At 40.3% G+C, this 22,218-nt stretch overlaps 1 protein-coding gene across 1 annotated transcript in view; it reads right to left on the bottom strand.

Annotated features, from left to right (window-relative positions):
• Positions 1–18,549, bottom strand: part of LOC113015675 (interleukin-1 receptor accessory protein-like 1-B) — a 341,411-nt gene extending 322,862 nt beyond the window's left edge. The window contains exon 1 of the mRNA XM_026157785.2: positions 17,390–18,549. The gene's annotated coding sequence lies outside the window, so the exon portion shown is untranslated. The remainder of the gene's footprint in view (positions 1–17,389) is intronic.
• Between the last annotated feature and the right edge of the window lie 3,669 nt (positions 18,550–22,218).

The raw sequence follows: 22,218 nt of genomic DNA, 5'->3' as shown, positions 1-22,218 counted from the left end.
GAACTTGGCACGACCAGCTAGAACTTATCAAACTTATCCTCTGATATTAATCAAAAGCAAATGTTACAGCTGGACTAGTATCAGCACAAACAGTGTCATCTTCACCTCCTCCAACTTACACATAACTTCATACAGTACTGCTACAGAGAGGCAGGGTCACAGCCAATTCGATTCAATTTTATTTATATAGAGCCAAGTCACAGTAATAGTCACCTCAAGGCACTTTATATTGCAAGAAAAAGATTCTATAACAATACAAAGAAAACCCCAACAATCAGACAACCCTCCTATGAGCAAGCACTTGGTGACAGTGGGAAGAAAAAAAACTTCTTTTTACCTCCAGCAGAACCAGGCTGAAAGGGTATCCGGTGTAACGTCTGCGTCAAACCAAACACGTGACGACCCCTTGGGAAATAAGGGAGCAACTGAAACTACTTTCCAAAAGCCACTTTAGCCATTTGTTATCATCAACTTAGCTCCTAGCGGCTAAGGCTAAAAATTAAACCGTAATATGAATGTGAGAGCTAGGCAGCAAGAAAATTACTCCTGCCCATCTGTGATGTTAATAGACAGTGTTAATTTAACAGGATAGCACAATAGTTTTGTCTAGAATTGGTTATGCTTATTTTAAAGTCTGAAAAAATCGACTAGAGTGTTTTCGGTGCTTTCATTCAAATTCCGTTCTTGTCATTCAAATTCTGTTCTCTCCATTCTAATCCTGTTTTTTCATTCAAATTTTGTCATTTTCATTCTAATTCTGTTAATTTAATTCAAAATCCGTTGTTGTCATTCTAATTCTGTTGTTTTCATTCAAATTTTGTTGATTTCTTTCAACTTCCGGTGTTTTCTTTCAACTTCCAGTGTTTTCATTCAAATTCCGTTCTTTTCATTCTAAATCAGTTGTGTTCATTCTAATTATGTTGTTTCCATTCAAATTTCTGTGTTTCATTCTAATTCTGTTGTTTTCATTCGAAAGCCGTTGTTTTCCTACTAATCCAGTTCTTTTCATTCAAATTCCGTTCTTGTCATTCAAATTCTGTTCTCTCCATTCTAATCCTGTTTTTTCATTCAAATGTTGTTATTTTCATTCTAATTCTGTTAATTTAGTTCAAATTCCGTTCTTGTCATTCTAATTCTGTTGTTCTCATTCAAATTCCATTCTCTTCATTCTAATCCTGTTTTTTCATTGAAATGTTGTTGTTTTCATTCTAGTTAAGTTCTTTTCATTCTAAATCAGTTGTGTTCATTCAAATTCAGTTGTTCTTCTTCAAATTTCTGTGTTTCATTCAAATTCTGGTGTTTTCATTCTAATTCCGTTCTTTTCATTCTAATTCTGTTGTTTTTGTTCAAAAGCCGTTGTTTTCCTTCTAATCGAGTTCTTTTCATTCAAATTCCGTTGTTGTCATTCTAATCCTGTTTTTTCATTCAAATTCAGTTGTTCTTCTTCAAATTCCTGTGTTTTCATTCAAATTCCATTCTTGTCATTCTAATTCCGTTGTTTTCATTCAAATTCCATTCTTGTCATTCTAATCCTGGTTTTTCATTCAAATTTTGTTATTTTCATTCTAATTCTGTTAATTTAGTTCAAAATCCGTTGTTTTCCTTCTAATCGAGTTCTTTTCATTTAAATTCCGTTGTTGTCATTCTAATCCTGTTTTTACATTCAAATTCAGTTGTTCTTCTTCAAATTCCTGTGTTTTCATTCAAATTCCGTTCTTGTCATTCTAATTCCGTTGTTTTCATTCAAAAGCCGTTGTTTTCATTCAAATTCCATTCTTGTCATTCTAATCCTGGTTTTTCATTCAAATTTTGTTATTTTCATTCTAATTCCGTTGTTGTCATTCTAATTCTGTTGTTTTTGTTCAAAAGCCGTTGTTTTCATTCAAATTCCATTCTTGTCATTCTAATCCTGGTTTTTCATTCAAATTTTGTTATTTTCAGTCTAATTCTGTTAATTTAGTTCAAAATCCGTTGTTTTCCTTCTAATCGAGTTGTTTTCATTCAAATTCCGTTGTTGTCATTCTAATTCTGTTGTTTTCGTTCAAAATCCATTGTTTTCCTACTAATCCAGTTCTTTTCATTCAAATTCCAGCAACTAGAGACAAACAGTGGCAGCCTATATTACTGAGGATTTTCACTGATAGAGATATCAAGTTCAAATTCAAGTCTTTTGACAGCCCTGCAAACAATTACCAACTACAAAGTAATGAGCAACAACCAAATAACTTGTACTCATCACTTGATAAGGCTTCACAACCGAGCCACGAAAGAAGCTGAAGGACCTTCAGTTAAAATATAAAACTATCCATGCTAGCTTCAATAGTTTTATATATGCAGCTACTCAAGCTAGCATGAGTTTGGGTAGCTTCATATAAAACAAGGTAATTATTCACTTCTCAGCTTCTCCATTTTGATGTCATGATAAGGAACATTAGCCACCTCATCACAAAGAGTGCACAGCAAAGCAACGGATCCGCAATTCAGTCTGGCAATGCTTGACAAACTGCCTTTCAAATTGAATGAGAAACGAGAGCAGCGAAGCCTAGAACATACAAGTGAGTCCAGCCTCAGAGCAGATTAGCAACACAGGGGCACCACAGGGGACTGTCCTCTCCCCCTTCCTCTTCACCCTCTACACCACAGACTTCAGCCACTGCACAGAGACCTGCCATCTTCAGAAGTTTTCTGATGACTCTGCGGTGGTTGGATGCATCAGCAGGGATGATGAGACAGAGTACCGGGCTGTGGTCGACTCCTTTGTCACGTGGTGTGAGCAGAATCATCTGCAGCTCAACGTGGCAAAGACCAAGGAACTGATCGTGGACTTCAGGAAGACCAGGAAACACTTGACCCGTTTCAATCCAGGGGGTCAGTGTTGACATTGTGGAGGACTATAAATACCTTGGAGTACACATTGACAATAAACTGGACTGGGCTAAAAACACCACAGCACTTTACAGGAAGGGCCAGAGTCGTCTCTATTTTTTGAGGCAGCTGAGGTCCTTCAACATCTGCCAGAAAATGCTGAGGATTTTCTATGAGTCTGTTGTGGCCAGTGCGATCCTCTATGCTGTTGCATGCTGGGGGAGCAGGCTGAGGGTCGCAGATGCCAACAGACTTAATAAACTGATCCGTAAGGCCAGCAATGTTGTGGGGATGGAGCTGGACTCCCTCAAGGTGGTGTCGGAGAGGCGGATGCTGTCCAAGATAAAGACAATGTTGGATAACACCTCCCACCCACTCCATGACATGTTGGTCAGTCACAGGAGCTCGTTCAGTGAGAGACTGAGATTACCGAAAAGCACCACTGAACGACACAGGAAATCATTCCTGCCTGTGGCCATCTCCCTGTACAACGCATCCACTTAACACACTGTTTGCTGCTACAGCTACACATGTTTCTTTTCCAACTATTTATGTGACTTATGTATGTATGTATGTATATATATGTATATATTGTACTATTCTTAGTTAGCGTATTGTCTGTCTTGTCTTAATGTTGGTTTAAAATGGAGCACTGTAACAAAAAATAATTTCCCCCAGGGATCAATAAAGTATTCTGATTCTGATTCTGATTCTATGTGAGATTCTCTCTTTCAATTGACTTGGATTAGCTCGTTGCCAGAATTACGTGTAATAAAATCCAGTTATAAATTTGAGATTCGCCTCAAAGGGCAGCTTGCGACAGTCGCTTCTTCCGAACAACCCGCGAAAACCTTATGCTGCGGGGTTATCTGAAGTTTAACTTTAGCCATGTCTAACTATAGAAACACGTGTACTTCAGAGAAATGCTAAATAACATGAAAATTCCTCAAGCTTAGGTGGAAACTTCCCATAGCAGCGATTAGATATTCGCAGGCTGAAACGCTTCTTCTTTATCTCCCTCACACACAACCTTGAACACACATTTTTACTCAGCACCTAAATTTAAATCTGTGACACTGAGACTGATCTGCTGCTGAACCGATGAGTCTCTAGCTAACTCTACAGTATGTTAATGCTATTCATTGGAAAGCATCAAAGTCTTAGTTCTTCAAGCTGCCCTGACTTTAAGCTAAAAGGAAAAAAAGAAAACGTACTGCACATTTTACATCATGAAAACGATGCCACTACATAGTTCTACTACAGCACATCTTTGGTGCAGAGTTTTACAGATTAAAGAGAAATATTAATAGCAATCAATGAGATGCCTAACGTAAGTGTTCTTAACCAATACATATGTAAAAAAGAAGAACTAAAATGGCAACTAATGCCTCGGCAGATTCTGTAGTTTGCCAAATCACTTCAGTGGAATTGTCTCGTCTAAGCAGCAGAACCATAGGCTTATTTAAAGGGGAATGAAAGAGGATTGTCAGACTATTAACACAAGTTAATAAATGCCTACCCTACAGCAACTATAATCATTAAGGCTGCTAAACATTTATCTTTCAGCTTTTTTAAATCAAATCAGTCAGTCGGAAGAATCAACTTGAGCCAAAAGCAGAGCACAATCCAGCCAACAGCAAGAAAACAAAACAAAGCCTTTGAACAAATAATCAAAGTCTTTCTTCTAGCAAAGAATGTGTTTCAAATTGTACAGCCAATTGATCTGACTGTGTATAGAGGCTGTGTACTGCTTGAAAGTACTTTGACTTTCATCGTTGACGGATGCACCGTGCAAAGGATAATAATTGATGTGAAGATACACCGCACGTGGCTTTGAAATTATTTGATTAGAATAGTCAGTATACAGTATGTCTGCTTTAATGGTTAAATGTATAGCAATGCAGACACCTTAGGGGACTGGTGCTCAACAAATGTTTATTTTCATATAAGTTCGTATCATACATAACCACACAAACCCAAACGTGAAAGCAATTTGTCTTGAGTGCACCTTTCTCTAAAAATGTCCCTCTCGCATCTGAAACAAACAGCCCCGAGAGCAAAAATAAACTTAAGAGCTAAGGCGAGCAGACATGCTGTAGCTACCACTGAGAGCTGAGCGGCACAATGCAAATAAGCTTTCACACCATAACAGACGACCCACATCTCCATGCTAGGCAGCCGAGATTCAATATCGGAGGACAAGGAGTGCTGCGTCCCCAGGCCCTTCTTGCAAAGTGGCCCATAAATCAAGAACCCTGTTGAGAGCTGGTCTCTGTGGGTCTTGTCCAGGATTCGGGAAAAAGAGCACAGCTCTGGCTCCAGTAATCCACCCCCCCAAACAGCTTTAATGCAACAGATGCCTTTGCAGCATAAAATTATGACTATCATTAGCCAACCTGGGGACCAGATTATTACTGCAATTGTTTTGTTCAGATATATAGATGATGCTGCCCAGCCACAGCTACAACTGGATTGGGTTTAACTGTAAATACCAATTAATGATTGTTTTTAAATTTCAGACCTCACATAATACAGTAGTACATGCAAGAACACTGAGAAAATCATAAGAGGTAACTTGAAAATTAGCTTAGTATACCTTCCTTGCACCAACTATTATTTAAGCCTTGCTGACATCAACATTAGAGGAGAAAGTGCTGAGCTGTGCAACATTGCAGCTTCGCTTGGCTCATCTTTTGCCAGAAAGTACTACATGTATTGGAGGTATGTTATTGTGTCATGAAAATGTGTAATATTTGCATAGCAATCAAACTGAGGATAGTACGATTGCTATTTCATGCAAAGTGGTCAATACTAATACATATTTTATTAATGTCACAAAATGCTGAGAAATATTTTAAAAACAGACGTCGTAACATAGAGCATAATCCCAAATCAGTTTTTATTTGTTGCCCTGGGACAGACTGGCGACCTGTCCGGCCCAGGGTGTACCCTGCCTCTCACTCCAAGACAGCTGGGATAGGCTCCAGCGCCCCCCGACCCTGAAAAAGAATGTGGAAGCAAATAGATGGATAAACTTGTTGTTCTTGTCCATTAATTTTGTAGCACCAATAGTGAAGGGCATTTGGCAGAACTTCCAATTATTATGCATGCAGTGTGACTTGGTTTAATCACAGTTCTATAACTTTTGTTCAATTAAAAAAGTGAAGAAAAACCCCCCACAACATTTCAACTGACTTAATTAGCACTTTAACTTTCATTAAGTGCTACATATTGTGTGCAATAAAAATATTTTCATTCTAAGGAGATAAGGTCATTACCTTAAATTAAGGTAATCAGAATTCTGCCAGTTTTATACAATCAGATTCATAAGTTTTTAGACAATGATGGTTTTTTTTTTTCCTTTTTAATGTTACCTCTAGGGCCCGTCACAGTGAATTTTAAAATCGTGCATTCAATACGCAATTTCAGTAAAGACTTCAAACTTTCATTCAAGAGGTTTAACAAAACTATAGCATTGACTAGGAATTGGCACCATTTCTATACACAGTCCACTGTTTTGAGAAGCTCAAAATTAACTGAACAACTGACTGACGAGTTTCATCTCCCGGTGAGGCCTGGATGTGGAGTTCGTTTCAAGTGTTGAACTGTTAGATGTTCCCTTGAGCAATCAGTATGAGGTAAAAAGCGATGCAACCATCTGTTGCATTCATAGAAATAAGGCAGGACCAAAAGACCTGAAAGACCCTGGAAGATTGCAGAATTCTTTCACTGGTTAAGAAAAAAACCCTCAAAACATCCAACCAAAACCAAGAAGCACAATATTTTAAAAATACAATAAGTCTCACTGCATATAATAACTCACGTGGAGGTATTCTGAGATTGGCCATCAAACTTCATATGGCTATGAATAGTTTGTTGTAGGAAAACAAAAGAAACTGTCCCTACTATGATTGGTGACACTCTAAGGTTACACTGTGGACACAACAAGAAGAAGATTCTCTGGACAGCTCTTGTCACAGATGTATGTGACACATTTTGTCAGTATTTACATATGAATGTGCGATATGGGAGGTTACTATAACCTTATCATTTAATAGTGGTCAGTGGCTAAGTTCATCCTTGGCTTCACGGGGACATTCATGCAAAATGTTAAGAAATTCCCCCAAAGTATTCATGAGAATGGAAACTGAGAACCTGGACACATAACACTATGGAGGCCAAAAAATAGAAGCTACAATAGAGTTGAATAACTCTTTCATTTGTTACAAAGCACTTTATACTGTAAGCCATGTGATAAGCCTTCAGCCTCAAATAATACTAAACCTGGATTTCATGGATTGAGTTTCATCTTCTTACCTGTATGTGTAAGACACACACACACACACACACACACGCATGCACGCACGCGCACTGCAGTTTTTGACTCAACATTAACTCTGGCTGTGTGTGAAATTACCCTTTCAGCAGGGGTTACATTGGGATTTGTGAGAAAGGGGAACCCGAGTCTAGTGGGCTTGATGCTCAAGGACCCACTGCACACAGTGAAAGTGGGGGCTAATTCTTTAAAAGAAAGTAGGTCCACTAAAAATTACACACATTGTGTTCTGTGGATGTGCATTGTCCAGAATAACAAAGACGCCGTTTCAGACACAGTCTCTAAACACCAATTTACAAGTTACAAAGAAAAATTCCACGGCGTTAAAATCTCAGAGTCAGACGTGCCAAATTATCAGATGATAATATATTTTACTTGAGTGTAAGTGTATTCTTAATTACTTTTAAGGAAAAAGGCCAACCTACATAAACCAATCATTTCTACTCATTTATATTTCGTGATTTGCTTTTTTTGTCGTATTTTTTAATTAACATCTACATACAATTGATGGTTTGGGAAACACTGATAATACTGTCATACATAAGTAGAAGAAAATGAATCTTTGCACTGACCCAACAAAGAATCAGTGCAGCAAATTATGGGTTCAGTGTAATTAATTGTGTTTTCATTATTAGACAGATTTTCTGTAGCTTTATTTTTTTATTCACTTCAGTGATTAGATGAGTTCTGTGCTCGCAGTAATGAAAGTACTGCAAATATTGCATTTAAGCAGCATAACAGGAAAACTCCCTGTAATAACCCACTTAATATACCAGAAAAAAAGGAAGGAGAAAAAAAACAGCCCTGCTGGTGCAGGATTCGTCGTCAGCATGACTGCTTTGTTCCCAGTGTTTTCACTGAAAACATGAATTTCTAACAGCTCAGTTGTTTGCTGTGCAGAACATCATCGAGACAGATAAAATTCTGTAAGATCCCAACACAAAGTCCGATGATTTAAATAATCAATCTGAAGTACAGTAACGTACGAGAGTCTTGAGTCATCCCCGATTTCTTTATATTTTGCTTCCAAGAAGCCAAACTGTCTTGTCTTTTTTGGTGGTCTTAAAAATGGTTTTCCAGGCTTTCTGAAGGTCTTTCAAAGTTTTTCTTTGGCCATTAGCTGCTTTTCTACTCACTTTCAGCTCAGTCTTTGTGCCTGATCATTTTCAGAGGAATGTTTGTTGTTTGTTAAGCCACTTAACCTAGATCTATGATTCATTCAAGCATAAAACAGACACTTAACTCAATGAATCATTGATATGTCTACACATGACAGACAACTTAGCACAGAATTAAATTTAAATATCATCTTTATGCACTTTGTTATTAGTTGCCTGTTGCAAAAACACATCTTATGTTCCCATTTACTTTAGTTGAATCTATGAACGATGCAAAAGACGATAACACGGATTGACAGCGTCAGGACAAAATCCAGCAAAGACCTGAGACAGGACCAAGGATGTGCATCTAGCCCTTCAGTTGATCCATTTACTGCTCACAGTACATGGGTCCTTATGAAAATTCAAAAGCATTTCTGAAACATGGGAAACGGGACAGGTTGAGGTATTGCAAATTACACAAGAACTGGACTGAAACCCAAAAACTATTCCTGAAGACTACTTAAAGAAATGACAAGAAAGCTTCTTTCAGTTCAACCTGTGTTATGGAATAAAGGTGGTCATACCAAATATTGACGTTCAAGCTCATTACAATTACAAAAACTGTGTTTTTGCCTCAACACAGTAACACTGATTCCTATTTTCCTAGCAAAATACAAAGAAATGAAGACGTTTGCACAGCACTGGATTGATAGTCACACACATCTGAGTAACTAGAGGTGTTTTAAAAAAGAAATCCCCCCAAAAATCGGGTGACATTCTGTATTTGTTTGTTGTGGTACGAGTGGCTTTGTAATGGTAAAATAATGAAGGAAACAGAGCTGATCTCTGGCATGTCAGGAACTCAGCTCCAGTGGGTTTGACCCAGTTTAACCCGATCCTTTAATTACTTTTATATAACAAACACTCAGTGGTTTAATTAATAGTATGAATGCCATGTTGTGAGCTCAGCGGCAGGTGTAATATCACATCATGATGTTTAATGTAACAACATTGTAGCGTTGGAATTTTACACTTAAAAATGAATAACCTCAACACAAAGCTAAAAACACCCGAATTGATCCGAAGAAAGTTCACCGCGCACGTGTTGCCCTCAGCTTGACATATCGGTTTAAAATTAGCTGTAAATACAATGTTGCCCCGGGTCTCATGTGAAGTGGCTAATGAAGAACTGCTAATGAAGCGCTCCTTGATTTCACTCACTGTTAATCCCTAGACGTAGCTGTTCTATTTAAGCTCCCGCCTGGCTCAGAGGGGAGAATTTGGCGCAAACACTCTCAGCGTTCCTACCGAGGGGTAGCCATGTGTGCATTTACACGGAGTATGCAAATAGGCCACGGCTCCCACTCGAGTAGCTGCTGTATATTATAGCATGAGTATTTTCTTTCGTTGCTGCTGTTGCTGAGACCGTCCTAAATTGGTTTGTAAAAATGCTCTGAATATCTCGACACCAGCCACTTAGAGTGCAGGTCAAAATGTGAATACAGATTGCTAGTTGTGATAGTGTTTTGATAACATTAAAGAGCCATTTCTCTTCTGGTATGCATTTATCCTGTAAAATAATGCAGCCTGGCTTCCTTTTTTTCTCCTCCCAACTGGCATCCTGTACGACTTTTTTGTTTTTATCGCCACACCAATGTATGGAGTGTCACAACAAAGCCTTCATGAATGAGTAAGCACAGATCCTATGAAGAGACGAAGGGAAATGGGAGGAAAAATTGCTCATTTTGCTTCCCTTGGCATGCAATTTCCATCCTCTATCCACATCTCTCTAAAAGCTATCTAAAACACATCAACTTCATCTTTCTAGGCTGGATGGGTCTCAGAGGATCACCTCCAGACATGGCGCGATGACAGTGGGGCTGAAAAGAAAGGATGAAAATGATAATTCTGTTCTCTTGCTTATAGCAATAGGCTTCTCATTCTAGTGCTGATTAAAAAGTGGGGGGAAAAACATTCATTTTCGACGTCAGTTGCCTCTAGCAAAGAAAAATACCGTATATTGAGGTAACTGATCACGCCTCGGATGGCTGTTTCATCAGAGAAAGTGCAACACGACTATTTCGCTGCCTCCTTTCCATTTTACCCATGTAACAATTGACCAGCACAACATTTTAGCTCGGGGGCATGCTACACTGTGGCTGACCCCAAGTTCTTTTATTTTCTGCTGTAACAAATGGGGAAATAAACACTTTCAGATTTCATTTGATTCGGGTCAGCTTTATTCTTTGATTCCGCCCCCACCACCATTGATAGAAGCACACAAATGCAGGACAGCCTCATGTGTATATGTGTGGGATTTTTTTTAAGAGCAATGCAAAGAGACAGCTAGAGACGATGCCATTACCATCCTTTTATTGAGGCATTTTTCTGTTCGAAATGCAGAAAGTAAATAAAGCTAGCATGGCAGAGGCAGACACTCAGCTCAATTCACATCCACGCATGAAGGCATTCAGATAAAGGTCTAAAAAAGAAAAAAATGGGTGGCCATGAAAATGATTTGCAAGCAAGTCCATTGTTTATGACACCTCTCTGCTGAGTAACAGCAGGAAAGGGCGCGCCCAGGGCTCAACTGCCATGAAGTGAATGCGGGACCCAATTCTGAAGACCATTTATTTTTCCATACAGCCTGGTCTGCCATCCTCATGCGACTGTGGACTCAAAGGGTGATTTTCTTTGCATGAAAACTATTTGGAGACAAAAACGAGAGCACTGCACACTACTTCTGTCAAACTCTTTGATCTGGCCTCGCGTAACCTACATGATGACGGTTACTCAACCGTATAAAATGATGCCAACCATGGACTGCTGTGCTCCAGAACAGATGTAGCAGAACTGCGATCCACCAGCCAGGTGATGACAAATATTATGTCGTAGGACAGTGTTTTTGTTTTTTTTTAAATTACAGTAAGTAGTAAACAGTTACTCTGTAAAATTTCACAAATCAAAAGATTTGGATTTGCAGATTTCAAGTATAAAACCAAGAAATTCTGCTCACTGATTTTCCAGCATCAACTATTATGATCCAAACCAAGGGCACCAAACTACATCACTACATAATAAGCTGGAACCCATCAAAACCTGTCATCCTCATTTCCAGCTCATTATTTTTCATTCTTGGGTTGCACTCAAGCAGGTCTGCATGAATAACATTTAAAAGTATTAGATCTTTCTCTAATACTGGGCCTTGATGCCGCCCCTCAGTTCTAACTGTCTATAGCAGGCCTTTGTAGCTCCCACTCCTCACCACTTATAGGGACCATTTTAATGGTGGTTGCACAGCCATGCTGCCATTTATAGTGGCGCTGAGCACGTGCTCACTGCAGTATTCTGCCAAATGATAGGTGTCAGTCACCAAGTACAAGAGTAGAAGACATCAAAACTGGAAGAAAAGAAATTGAAGAGGTTTTTTTGTTGTGGAGGTTTTCGCCAGAAAGTCTCCTTTTGAGTTGAATTTAAGATTCTGCGCTGATACATCATTGCAGTGGCGGTAACAACTGACACAACTATACACATGATGTTACAAAGGTTGAATCTACATAAGAGCATCTAAAACAGGGGTGTCAAACTCAAATACACAGTGGGCCAAAATTCAAAACTGAAACAAAGTCGCGGGCTAACATTAATATTTATTGAAACATATTTATTCCTCCAGATATAAGAATGAATCTTTTCTTATGGACTCAAACACGTTTTGCTGAAAAACTGAATATCGAACAAGCAAAGCTTAATACTAAACAATATATATATTAGCTGTATAATACCAGTAGGCCAGCTCTGATAGTAATTTGGTATGGCTTCGCGGGCCAAATGTAATTAGGCTGCGGACCAAATTTGGCCCGCGGGCCAGAGTTTGACACCTATGATCTAAAACGACATCTTAGCTCGACTTCACCACCAGATGTAACACCACTTTCGGTGCGCAATGCCATCCACCAGTGCAAAAACGGTCTCTAGGGTTTAAACAGCCCAAATTGTGCGCCTGAGATTAGTGTATTAGGTAGATGCACTCTCTCTGATATCATACAGAGCCAAGAGTATTAAAAACTGTCTTAAAATGAGCATTTAGAGCAGTCGGAAATCTGATCCTCTGGCTGAGATTACAGAAGTTAAGGAAACCGATAATATGCCCCCTTTAATGAACTTCCCATTTACAAAATTAGTAAAACATGTTAAAAAAAAGTTTTTTTCTCAACCAGTCACTCTGCTGTTATTCTAAGGAAGATGTTTATTTGATTGAAGCCCACCCACAAGTAGAACTGAGCAATGAACAAATCTTAAGGCTTCCAGTGACTGTATTTATCAAGCACAGACACAGTCAAAATCACAACTATTTGGGGTATAAAAGGTCTAAAAAGACAATATAAGGTCAATGGGAGTTCTGATGATGCCGCAGTCCATCTCCAAGCTGCTATGACCTCATTCGCACTGCAAACCTTCATCGCTGAGAACCGGTGACTGTCACTGCATGCTCTAATTTTATCTCTGTTTAACGAATATACTAATTAACTAACATATTAATCAAGCCGTTGTGCATGAAACCAATATATTTGGCCTCGATACTGCAATAAAATTACAGATACTAGCTCTCGTGGCTGATTTCTTTCTAAGCACATTAGTTGAATTAATCTGCAAAAAGCTCCATGGTTTCAGAAAAAATTTCCAAACAAGGAAATCAAGTATCTCCAAATAATTTCCATTATGGAAAGAGGAGACATCATATAGAGTTATTACATTATATAGAGATACTTTAAGGCCTTTATATGTAAAGTAGATACTACCAGTTTTTACTGTCCCTCAAGTTCACAAACCAAATTAGCCACATCTAACTGCTTCAAAGGCAGATTTTCTCTTGTAGTCACAAGTCATGATTCTTCTTGAAATGGGCAAGACACTCTGTTATCTACCTGATCTACCATACTTGTCAATTCACGACGTGACGGCAGCAACAAAAATAAATAGCTCTGAATCAGATCGATGCCCAATGATTGCGACGGAAAATGGAACAAGGCGCGGGGAAAGAGGAATCTCATCTCGAGGGGAATTGGATTTTGAGAAAGATTTAACCGAGGGCTCGTCTGTTATGCATGTAGCCCACATCTTCTTGGATTCCACAGCAGCTAATAACTTTAGCAGGAATGGAAGGTTGTTCGAGCTCCAGCTGTGATATTTGAACGTATGCGCGCAGTCGCACGCGGGCATAAATACGCAAGCTGGATCGCCTCTCAGTATTTCCATTTCCCCTTGAGTCCTATTAATGTCATTTAGCAGCCATGATTGAGGGGGCCCACTCTCAGCTTCCACACCAGCATTCCTGCTCACAAATCCTCATCAATTGCTCCAATCAGTCTTACCACAGAGCCAATACTCTACAGTGAGACAACTCTTATTTCCCACCGCATTAATGAACTCTTTCATTTGAAAGCCTTTGACTGTCTGCCTCTTGATTGCAAAGCCAAGGCCAATAGGCCTCGGTGACAGCTCCTTGAAAATTAAAAGTATCAATCAAGACGGGAAGGGGAGGGGGGAAAAAGTTGTAATGGTTTCAGATTCTCCTGTCGAGCAGAGAGAGAAGGGGAAGCTAAATGGGATCAGGTGGCATTTCAAAATGCATGTTGGGGCTCGTTTTACCTCGTTTTATTGCTAGATGGGTGGTACTTGCAGGATAAGGGTTAAAAATGTTAGATAAGGTAATTAAACATATTAAAGGTTCATTTTTATGAATCAGTGGGATGTAAATCCAATTATTTGTACTGAAAAACTCATGTTCGCTGTTGTCTGTGCACCTTGAATCGGTTGACCTGGTAATTCAGCCCTGATGAAGGATTCCAAGTAATGAAAACAACATCTTCAATCACTTCATTACCATATCCTTTAAAGCTACACTTGATTCGTCAGAAGAGGAGTTCAGTGCTGCTGGGTAAACTTGACCAGCATTTTTTTTAAAAAAGGAGAAAAAAGTGCTAACGCTGGATGACATAATCTCCGTCTAAATCAATTTCGGTGTGAAAGCACTTGACTCAGCTCAATATGTAGCTGCAGGGCTTCTGTTAAGTGGCTGCTGCCACTTACCTATTAATTCATGTGCTACCGGTTGCGCTCGTGGTCAAGATTAACCCGATATGTCGGGATTTAAAAATAATAATAATAAAATAATACCACAAGGCAAAGGAAGACATGTGCCAGAGCGTTTAGGAGAAACTGAAGGGGAAAGATTATGAACAAATCATGATGCAAGGAGGTTTTGGAGCAAGCAATGATGCTGTTAACAGAATTAGAAAATGCCTTTGCAAGACTGAGGAGCTGTCTGGAAGTAAGGATTTCACTGCCTGCGGGCTATGGCGTGCTATGGTTTTGCAAAAAAAGAAAAAGAAAAAGAAAAAAAAGCATGGCTGCAGCAGTTGTTACTTGATGGGAAAAAAATGGTGACATACAGCTTGTAAGGCAACAGAGCCTTCTGTCACTCATGTGTAGGGAGTGATGAGGGAGTATGGATTTTATGCATTTCTTTTTTTACGCCAGCATCTGTTCTAACTTTTACATCAGTATCACTTTCCTGATTCTCAAATATGTTCAGTGGGTAAAAGCCAAACCACCACAACCAGCTCCACTCTGGTCAGAGCCAGACTGGAGCTTCAGACATTCATCTGGACAACCATAAACCATCATCCATCCACCCAGAGGAGGGAAGCAGGCAAAAGGAGGAGAAGCACAGAGAGAGCTGACTTGCCAAGCAACCACTCAGCAGAAATAATGTGAAATATAACTACGGCTGGGTTCTACTCCCATCCCTCCTCACTCTGGCACACGTTATTTCCCCCCTCCACCAACACACGATCGTGCTCTCTTACTTTCACAGGCGCACGTACACAAAACACGCACGCATGCTGACGCACCGGAGAGATGTGCAAATGCGCACAGTGTTACACAATTAACGTCGAGAAGGAGGAGGGGAAAAGAGAGAGAAGAAGAATGCGTAAAAAGAACAGTTGGTGTGCGCTGACGGACTAATCCGCTCGGATAGTTACGTTTTGAATGAAGGATACAGAAGAAGACTTTCAGCGGTCCACTTCTACTGCCGTACTGCAGCCGTGAACAGCTCCACACAACAGAGGAGGCTCTAAAGATAAAAAAATAAAATAAAAAAAGGAGCCTCTGGGATTTACGCGTAACAGCGGGACAAATGCGTGCTATCCAAAAATGCGCATTTAAGCGCTGCGTGTTGGGATTCCGTTTATTAACACTAGGAAGGCCCAGAGCCCAGCCATTTGGCTTTTCTACCTTTAAAACCCGGAGAGCAGCCAAATGGCTGGTAGGCTTTTAGCTAAGCTTTAGCTTCAGGCAAGTGGAAGCTAAATTGGCTAGTCATTCATATGTAAATTGGGTTGTTACCTGGGAATTCTGGAGGGAGGGGAGTGGGGGTGTGTGGATGAGGGGGTGGGGGAGCTGCTAAAAGCGGTGAGCTTCCTTTTGTTTCATCTTGATGCATTCTCAATCATCCAGGGAAACAAATCTCCAAAAGTCACCAACTTGGAGTGTTTCAGTTTGCCATCTTAGGGAGAAATCAACACACATGGGTGTATGTCCTTTGTTGCTGAGATTTATTGATAAAAACAGTACAAAAAATCAACCATTTGTACACATTTTTACAAATAATTATAAAAAGTGAGTGAGTACATTTCAACATTTTCAGCAATCACTCACAATCCTGGCACTGCCATGGTATCTGTAGTCTGCATTTACCTTGGCTTGGCTTCCTGATCAATTGTCCACTACTTTACAACAAAACAAGGTGTGATCACATTGATGCCACAATGGACGACTGATCAATGCTCCACTACCAAAAGGAAGCCAAGCCCTGCCACCCTTTACAACAAAACAAGGTGTGATCACATTGATGCCACAATGGACGACTGATCAATGCTCCACTACCTTTTTTTTTTTTTTTTTACTTTGATTTTTATTAGGTTATTTTATCATTGTGGACATACAGTAAAGAAAATAACAAACAGACATACAAATGGGTCTATAATTCTTGCAGTATTCTTTGTTTTTTCCTTCTTTGGGTAAGATTGTTATAATAGCTTCTCCCCATGATGGTGGAGCTATTCCCTGATTCAGAGTCCAGTTGAAGCAAGATAGAAGAAGTGGCTTGAGTTCTTCTTTGAAAACTTTGTAACTTTGTAGGTGTGATCACATTGATGCCACAATGGACGACTGATCAATGCTCCACTACCAAAAGGAAGCCAAGCCCTGCCACCCTTTACAACAAAACAAGGTGTGATCACATTGATGCCACAATGGACGACTGATCAATGCTCCACTACCAAAAGGAAGCCAAGCCCTGCCACCCTTTACAACAAAACAAGGTGTGATCACAGGGCTTGGCTTCCTTTTGGTAGTGGACAATTGATCAGGAAGCCAAGCCAAGGTAAATGCAGACTACAGATACCATGGCAGTGCCAGGATTGTGAGTGATTGCTGAAAATGTTGAAATGTACTCACTCACTTTTTATAATTATTTGTAAAAATGTGTACAAATGGTTGATTTTTTGTACTGTTTTTATCAATAAATCTCAGCAACAAAGGACATACACCCATGTGTGTTGATTTCTCCCTAAGATGGCAAACTGAAACACTCCAAGTTGGTGACTTTTGGAGATTTGTTTCCCTGGATGATTGAGAATGCATCAAGATGAAACAAAAGGAAGCTCACCGCTTTTAGCAGCTCCCCCACCCCCTCATCCACACACCCCCACTCCCCTCCCTCCAGAATTCCCAGGTAACAACCCAATTTACATATGAATGACTAGCCAATTTAGCTTCCACTTGCCTGAAGCTAAAGCTTAGCTAAAAGCCTACCAGCCATTTGGCTGCTCTCCGGGTTTTAAAGGTAGAAAGGTAGAAGCCTGGGCCTTCCTAGTGTTAAAGGTGGTAGATAGTCAGGAGGATCGTGTGCGCGCACAGAACATGAAAATGTCAGTGACAAAAACGAATCGTGGGTTTAAACAGATCCACGGGGGGCAGCATGGTCCAACTTTGGCCAAAGAAACAATTGCATTTAACTTACCAACAAGCAGTTTCCAAATGATGGCGTACACTTTGTGGTTAGTTCTAATAGCCCCACACCATCACGGTGTATCCGAATCTGCTCCGGTCGACAGAGTAAAGCAGAAAGGGTTTTAAAAAAAATAGAATACAATAAGGAATTCCAGGAGAGAGATAGTCCACTTCTCCAAAAAGAAAAAAAAGAAAAACGCAGTGTCTGTCCCCAAATTACATATTGCCAGTCCTCGCTGGCGCAAATTGGAGCGCAAAAATAAAACAAAAAAAGAAAAGAAAAAACAAAAACACCTGCAGCCGGTCGCTTTCAAACAGCAGGAAAGAAGAAAATCATGACAGTGATTGGAAGAATGTTCGACGGAAATCAATCAAGGGCAAGATCGGGAGAGGCAATTAGTCTGGTTATCCTGTTAAATCAGCTGCACGGCGGCTCACGGCCACGGAAGCCCGGCAGGTGAGCTTTCAGTTTTAAGCACGACTGCGCGAGAGCGAATTTCCAAAGTGATGTGCAGAAAAAAGGCACACCAGAAGCCTCCTCTCTCTCTCTCTCTCTCTCTCTCAGTGCCGCTGTACCGACACCAGATGCATCAAGTGAGGACAATTGAACCCAAGCAGCACAGGACACGACGAGATTTCCCTTCAACATAAAAGTCGAGCGCGCACTGGCGGTTAAAAAAAGAAGGGCTGGCTGAATGACCCACGTGGGTCTAAGTAAGAATTGTGGGGTGTAGCTAAAAGCTCCATACACTGTGTCACAGTGTATTTACATTAATAAGAAGTAGCACAGATCCGGTGGAACTGCACCCTCTGCCCATTTCTTCCCCTCTTTCCTCGTTATTGTGATCGAGAGCAAGTTCGACACTCTTTCCCTTTCCCCAGAGTTGCTTTTATTTTGAAGAACAACTCTTATTTTCTCTTATTTTGTCTGCCTTGACATTTGCTTTCTCTCAGACCTGCGGTCCTCTGGAGTCCTCATCCTCCACATGGCGCACTGGCAGAAGCTCACCAAAATACGCACGGGAGGATAATCATCCTCATTATGCGCCTGCTTCGACAAACAAACACAAATGTGGAGAGAGTACTTTTTTCGCCGGCTTATGCTGTGAGTAGAGTGCGCAGGCAGACGGGTAATGCAGTGAAGCTCAAGTTTGAGGATAGACGCACTGCCGCCCAATGGAAATAACAGAAAAGCTCTGAAATGCACTATAAAAATGCTGTCTTTAGCAAGTCACTGAAGGGCAAATGTGTAATATTAGTGTCTAATATTGGTCGTTGGTAGCTGATTAAATGACCACCATGATATGGGGAAAATTAGTGAATATTATGTCCACATGAATATTTAAGAAAAAATGCAAAAAGAATATTAACACAGCTCATTTCTCTGCAACCTAAAATGAGAGTATATTTCCTGTGAATTTAGAGAAGCATGTCAGAAAATCAGAGCCTGTCATGAGGAAATGATTTCAAACTTTGAAAAGTAGATTTTGACTTTACAGTTTTTGCAAAAGGATGAAGAAGTAAAAGTCCTCTGCTTCTTTTTTCCTTTTTAGGGAATTTATATCCACGACTGTAAGACTGGTAATATAGAATAATTTAAAATGGTTAAAGACAGAAATCTTTGCCGAAATCTTGGATAATTATGCAGAGTAGCTACGCATGACCTAACACAAACCATATCTTCATTTCCAGCAGAAGGGGCTATACATGCTGTGCCTATTACCACCAAGCCAGTTATTTTTTCCTGGTCTGCTTCTGGTAGACTTCTGTAGGCAATCATGTTTCCAGTTTTCATTACACTGACTATTAAAAACGCACTTTTAAATACAACAAAATATATAAAGAGATGTCTCAGTTTTTATCACAATGTGATATATCTACATCTGACATCAGTATTCATTCCACTGTATCAATATTTATCACCATCTTTCTGCTGCTCAATATTAACAGTAAACTGAGATGAATGTGACAAGTCTGCTGAAAAGCCTGAAAGGATTTCCATCTGTGCAGCTCAGGTATTACTGGTATTTATGAATAACCAAGGATTCACTCCAATCCAAACGGGTAACAGACAAAACCCTGAATCACTAAAGATGATGAATAGACAGTAGAGCTACCCCGCCATCCTTCCAGAACTGCAAGGGTGGGATTCAGATTAAGGACTTGTAGGTAAGCAGGCCTCCCTGTCGGCCAGGCAGTCAGAAAAAAAAAGGGACTCGTTTGATTTCCCCCTCACTGGGCTACCCCTGTCAAGACTTTGGCCTCTGGCACTGCACTTCTGTGAGGCGAATTTCGATGAGGGGAGGGCTTTGAGGAGGAGAAAAACCACCCTTCTCGGACTGAAAGTGTGCACTTGTGAGCTTTCTTTGTCATATCCAGATCCTGATGTGAATAGAGGCTCCTTAATGAGCGAAGAAGTGGACAAACACTGCATTGATTCACCCAACTTCTATTCGAGGTTTGCGTCCGCAAATGCCCTCAACTCAACCGGTTAGTGTGCAACTTTGAGGACTTAGTGTCTAGAGAGGGTTGATTGTTTGCTGCCAATGTGAGGATTTGGGTGAGAGCCTGGAATATCAGTGGACTGGTGATACAATAATTTCGCAGATAAACCAAAGACTCAATGGACATATTTTTCATCTCTCTTATGAGTCGTAATGTAGACTCGTTAAATTTCTCCTTACTACGTTTGGGATGTTCAGTTTTGCTCATCTACAAGTTAAATAGCTTTAAGGATAATGATCAAATCCCAGTTCACAAACTCAAAAACTTCACAGAGCACAAAGCAGAGCTGGTTTCCAAGTCTCTCAAAATACAGTTCCTCTTGATAGCATCGGTATGAAGCTTTAAACTGCTCCAATGACACATCTACTGATGGAAATACTTGTCAGGTGTTTGTATTAAATGATAAGCTACATGAAAATACAACTCTGTTTATAAAACTTTTATTTCAAAAACATGGAATCAGAAACTGCTGCGAAACTTTGAGAGACTTGTTTAAAGTCAAAATCTGAAGGTTTTTTTGTGCATTTTTGAACAAAATTCTTTATTAAAAAAACTCTCAGACTAGTGAATCCTTTCAACAAAGTAAAATATTTCCAGTAAATAAAAAGCAGCAAAATCTCAATCATATCTTGAAGCGGAATACTTTAAAAGGAGTACGTTCAGTTTCTTCTTATAGGATCACATGTACAATCTTTAATGTCACTGGCTTTATAGGAATTGGTCCAAAAATGAGAAAATATCCAGTGGTCAAACGGTCAAGCTGCTTGGAGCTGATAGGAGTGCAGCAGTAACTTAAATAGCCACTCATTACAAACAAGGTTTGCAGAAGAGCATCTCTGAGTGTATAACTGTCTCCTGTATTCCTGGTGTCTTGTCTCTAGTGAAGGTTTGGTTTTCCCGTTCTCCTCACTTAGTGTTGTGTGCTTGGTTCTGAGCCTGTCATGTTTCCACGTCTCGTGTCAAGTCTGCTTATGTCTCATGCTTCCTGTTTTATTTTGATACTCCTTATCCTACGTAAAGGCATCTAATTTTGCTTCCTCCTGTCTCTTTATGTCTGTTTAGTCCCAGCTGTGTTTCCACCTGTTCGCCATCCTCTCGTTATACTGCCCGTGTATTTTAGTCCTCAGTCTTCCATGCTAGCTGTCATGTCGTGCCTCCTTTAGTGCTGTGTGTTCGATCCGTGTTCCGAGTTTCCATAGCTCCTAGTTTATAGTTTCCTTAGACCTTAGTTTGCTAGCTTCTAGTTATCGTGGCTCAAGAGTTGGGAGTTCGCCTTGTAATCGGAAGGTTGCCGGTTCGAGCCCCAGCTTGGACAGTCTCGGTCGTTGTGTCCTTGGGCAAGACACTTCACCTGTTGCCTACTGGTGGTGGTCAGAGGGCCCGGTGGCGCCAGTGTCCGGCAGCCTCGCCTCTGTCAGTGCGCCCCAGGGTGGCTGTGGCTACAATGTAGCTTACCATCACCAGTGTGTGAATGTGTGTGTGAATGGGTGGATGACTGGATATGTAAAGCGCTTTGGGGTCCTTAGGGACTAGAAAAGCGCTATATAAATACAGGCCATTTACCATTTTTACCATTATGCTTTGTTTTTTGTGTCCTGTATTCGAGTTTTTCACAGCACAAGCTGCCTCCTTTAGTTCATCCCTCTGTGTCCTGAGAGTCCTGCATTTGGGTCCAATCTCCTGCCTGCTACACAGCAAACATGACAATAACATATTGAACCTTGAAGCAGATGGGCTTCAGCAGCAGAAAACCACACCGGCCACAGCTAAGAACAGGAAACTAAGGTTACCATTCACAGAGGCAACAAGAGGATTCAACAAACATTGTCTCGTCTGACAAGTCCTGAACATATCATTGAGACTGGTCATGTTAGCATTTACCAGATCTCAGTCCAGTAGCATACATTTGGGATGTGGTGGAATGTGCGGGATTATGGCCATACCACCCTGAGAATCTCTAATCTTGTCTGATCTAGAAAGCCAAGTAGAGTTGGGCTGTGTTAATACTTAGCTGGGAGACTAATTGGGAATACCAGGTGCTGTATGTGGGTGGCTATGGGTCTATACAGCCAGTTGTCTATCAATCAGAAGGTTGGGGATCGATTCCTAGCTCCTCCAGTCCACGTGCTGAAGTGTCCTTGAGCAAGATACTGAACTGGTGCCCTTGATGTATCTAGTGGTGTGTGTGTGATAGATTAAGTGAATAAAATTTGTATTCACCCAATCTGTAGCATCACTGTGTGATTCTATTATATCAGTATAGGCTAAAATATCTGAAAAACTTTTTCAGCACCTTACTGAATCTATGCTATGCTAGAATTACAGCAGCTCTTT

The sequence above is a fragment of the Astatotilapia calliptera genome, chromosome 23 (genome assembly GCF_964374335.1).
Source record: "Astatotilapia calliptera chromosome 23, fAstCal68.1, whole genome shotgun sequence".
NCBI classification, from domain to species: Eukaryota; Metazoa; Chordata; class Actinopteri; order Cichliformes; family Cichlidae; genus Astatotilapia; species Astatotilapia calliptera.
This window is presented reverse-complemented; position numbering and strand designations above follow the sequence as displayed.